This window comes from Chionomys nivalis, chromosome 14 (assembly GCF_950005125.1).
Source record: "Chionomys nivalis chromosome 14, mChiNiv1.1, whole genome shotgun sequence".
In the NCBI taxonomy this organism is placed as follows: Eukaryota; Metazoa; Chordata; class Mammalia; order Rodentia; family Cricetidae; genus Chionomys; species Chionomys nivalis.
Window position 1 is genome coordinate 67,169,517 of NC_080099.1, and position 4,722 is coordinate 67,174,238.

The window sequence follows — 4,722 nt, forward strand, 5'->3', positions numbered from 1 at the left end:
GGACTTCTATCTGTTTGTATTCTAAGGACAGACAACAACATAAGGATGGCATAGCTTAGACTGAGAACTCAGATAGGAGTTTTCTGTTCAGAAATTTTCCTTTAAGAGGATATTGACATCACTTATCATAAATTGAGGCTGTGAAATTTCCTGAATTGAATGACAAGTGTCATCAGTGTTATGAAGACATCTATTCTTTATAGCACCAACAATAAGACGAAGGGGATTGTTCACCTTCTCAGCCTCTCCTTTCTATCTGCTGCCTTCAGGGGCTGCTTTCACTGACTGGTTAACTTCTCTGGAAATCACCAGGTAGGAACTACTTAGGACCACCAGGCTGCTTGAAAAGTATCTCAGCGGCTTTTATGAGTTAGAATAAAAAATAGGGTTAGAGAAACTTATGTACAAAGATTCGTTTACTTTTGATTTGGGACATTTTATATTTAGAAGAATGAAGTTGTCAAAATTGACAACAGCAACATGGTTATCGAGGGCAGACAAGAATGGATGGTCCATCGTGGAAGCTTAGGGGATATAACAGCTCTCATCAGAATTCTCTATTAATTGGCAGCTCTGCGTGTCTTGATTATAGTAATAATGAACACTCATAAATATTCATTCAAATTTACCAAAAATGCATGAAGTGCCTCCAGGATCATCAAAAACAGGCTCGGTGCTATTCAGGAAAATGTCACAGATTGGTAGCTTGGTTGTGTTGTAGATCTTTGCAAACCGTGAGTCCTTACAGAAGACAACACCCATTTCTAGGCCTTGGGAAACATGCAGTCTATTCCTTTTAACTCCTCACAATATCTAAACATGGGTGAAAAAATATCACTATTCCCCAAATACTATGATTGAAAGTGTTAGCAAGCCTGATGACCTGAGTTCAATCCCCATAAAATATCTGTGGTTTGCATCTGTAATCCCGGGGGTCCTGTGTGATGGTAAGCAGAGAGAGTAGAACCCTGAAGCTTGCGAATCATCTCCTTATGGAACATAGCTTGTCAGACACAAGAAGAGCCTATCTCAAGAAAGTAGAAAAGAAATGACTCCCAAAAGTTTTTCTCTGGCCTCTACACATGTGCTGTGGCATTATGTGCACATGTTGTGCACACAAGTGTGAGTGCATGCAGAAATCTAAATAAAGAATCCTCAGCGATCATTTGAACTTGCCAAAAGACTGGAGCACTTTGAGTCCTTTGTAAGAGGCAAAAAGAAGCATCCATCATCGCTTGTCCACTCGCTGCCACTCTGCCACAGTGAAAAGGTGGTTGAGCAAGTTGATCTCATACATGGACACATTTCTCCTTTGCTGCACATAGCTTTTAACTTCTAAATTTAAGTTTATTCTCTTTATTAGATACAATGACCATTTATGTGATAGTGTTTCCTTTTACTTATCTCCTGATTCCAAGTACTAATATTCTTGTTTAAGTGACCTGTAGTGCTAACTAGGTATTCTGGCAAATTAAGAATCTGGCTAACTATGTGAATCACAGAAATCTTTTTTGTTCATGTAAAAATTCTTATATATAAAAAATTGGAGGTATAAAACAAATTACAAAGTCTATGAAATAATACATGGAATCAAATAAATTAATATTAAACTTCAGAATATTTATTGAAGGTGCCATTAACTAGATCCATGCAAATTTTGTTCACAATACATTTTAAAGGGAAAAAACATTTGCTCTTTTTAGAAAAGATAAGCATTTCCTTATTTCACTATCTCTCTGTGTCATATTCCTGATTATAGTAATTATTTTTTTAGCATGTGTCAGTATGTTCTACAACTAATATTAGTACTGTTTAAATAGAGGGTTCAGTTTCTACCAAACGCCTCGTTCCTTCCACAGACTCTTTGAGGTGATTGCTGATCTTTTATTAGTTGCTCACTTATCCACACGATTAATCTTTTAGGATTCTCCGATGAATACCATCTGGTTTGTCTAATACGCTGGAATCTATTCGCTTGCGCTGATGCCCCACCTTTTAGGTAGACTTTAAATAGCAGTCCTGGTGAAATGCAGTGATCATGCTATTAGAACAACCCTTTTCACAACCTTCAGACTCCAGAGAGAATAATTTTCCCTTCTGCTCTTTAGATTAGCACAGATTAACAAAGACCTGAAAGCAGCAAGATTCAAAGATGACACTCCAAACCTCTAGCCTTAATTGTTTCTGCGCAGAAAACCACCACCGAGTTCATTAGTGTGTCACATAGTGAAACAATGTATCCTATGCGTGGTAAAAACATTACATGTCTTTGATATAGCCCACCAAGAAACAGGAAAATACTTAACATACATTTGTGAAAGACGTAAAGCCCCAAATTTTATGACAGGAAAACACTATCAAGTAAATACTTCTTAGTGGGTAAAAATGAAAGTTGAATAAATTATAGTGGCAAAATTCATTTATTATATTTATGCATTTGGTACCTTTCTTTCATGGGAAGTGCTTAAATATTTTCAGTCCATGTTATTACCCCCCCCCCCCAATTTGTAGATTAGGAAGCGAGGCAGGGAGTGGCTAAGAGTGTAAAGAACAAATATCAAGTGGTTTACGGGGGATTACCTGTACAAGTAACATGATCTCCAGTAATGAAGGGGACTGGGAACGGACAGTTTCTGCATGCTCAGAACATTACCTTTTTGTACACATCACTGACATTTTTCACACAGTAATTTAAAATCTATTTAGATGTTCTAATGATAATCCATTGATATGCATTTTATTGTGATTGCATATATATACATGCGTACAAAAATGTAACATAGTTTATGAAAATTTTTTTGAAGAGGAGGCTGCATGTGTGTGTTTGTGAGTGTGCTTCTGCGTGTGTGTGATATGACTTTTTAAGATCTTTGCTAAATACTTGTCATTAAAAGAAAGCTTTTAGTAAATACGGCCAAATTACTCATACTAGATTTGAACAAAAGAAAAACTGTTAAAATATATTTTGGATCAGTTACTAAAATAATCTGAGAAATGTTGTATAATATGGTATAGTTAACTAGATACTGGTTAAGAATATTTCTATAAAATTTTAAGTATGGATGTCTTTATAACTGGTTAGATGCCAGATAGCAACATGGACACTGTTCCTTATAACTTATCTATGCTTTGTAACTTTTTAATTTTAAGTCAAAGATTTATTTCACCTGACACTTTATAGGTTTTTCTATAATTAATTCCTTTGAGATCAGACTTCATGGACACAGAACTCCTTCTAAATTAACCTGTCCTTTAGCAATATCTTTACTGTTGGAATTAATGGTTGAGAAAAAAGTTAATCTTGTTCAAGCAGGATCCTCAGTTTAAGGCATTGTGTGTTTCATCCATTTGAAAACTTCCAAAGAATCCAAACATCTTTAAAGTAGACACTTTGGAGTCAATGTAATAGAAAAACAGGTGAGACATTAAAATGATTATGAGTGAAGCAGAAATGAAAATTTTTATTGTGCAGATGGCTTTAAGTGTTTGCGAGAAAGCCCTGGTGAAGAGCATCCTCCTTCTGAACTTCATGCTGTATTCTGCATAGATTATCTCAACAGTGTATCTTAAACTTACACATTATATATTTTTTCATATTTGTTTATGACACGTGACATAGATCACTTGGTGGGTGGCATAAATAGATGGATGGCAGTGCTCAACTGTTGAATAAATGATGTGTTGATTGTGGCTGAATTTCATCTTGGAAGAATGGAAATAATACATGATAAAGTTGCAAGGTAAATAACTGAATGTATAATGATTCAATGCCCTCAAATACGTTTTATTAAGAAAGAAAAACTGTTCACTCCTTAGGCATGTTTTGCCATTTTGGGCTGTTAATTATGTTTTTGATCTGGCAAAACAAAACCAGACACAACTCAGGGTTCCTTGCTTAGCAACTATGCGATCTTCATCACAAGCCCTGGATGTTGAGTTTGATGTCTGCTCAGAGAAAGCATGGAGAACCATTGTAAGTCTATGCAACAGTGCTAATAAAAGCCCAGGGCTCACATGTTCACACAATTGATTAATTAACGGAGAGCATGACTGTAAGGAGTGCTCAAACCAGTGGGGGTTCGCTCAGCCAGATTTGGTAACCGTTGTCCCTTCAAAAGGGGAAAGGAACTGGGATTCCTTGTCCAGGCTCTGAGGCTCCTGGATGGTCTCAGCAAACACTTGTCCAGCCTGTAGTAAAGCCTGTTCCATGTGTTCATTTTGTGTTGTCTCCCCATAGCCTGCAATGACACCCAAATAGGCACAGAGTGGATGCTTTTCTGCTTAGAGATGATGGCTTTGCATAAGTGGATACATTTGAGAAACTATGTTGAGGAAGCTTATCCTGCCCTCCCTCGAATCATTTACTATTGGCATGAAAGACTTTAAAGAATTGAGTTAAGGGGCATTTTCCTTGTATGCGTTGATCAGTCTCTGCTAGATAAGAATAAACTTTGTTTTGAGTTTTGCTTTGGCTGGGTTTCCTCTTTATGACACTGTGGAGTACCACCTCAACTGGAACCACCAGCTCTCGAGGCACAGCTCATTCTTTTTGCTCAAGAGAGGAAAAGGAGAGAAATACTGACACTGGCCTGCCAGGGAACAACTGCAGATTGAGACAAAGTGGAATCTTTCCAGTCAGAGCAGAGTGTATCAAGCCACCATGAAAACAACTTTAGCAGCAGGGCTGCACTTTCGTATCATGTTGACAGTTTTTCACATCCC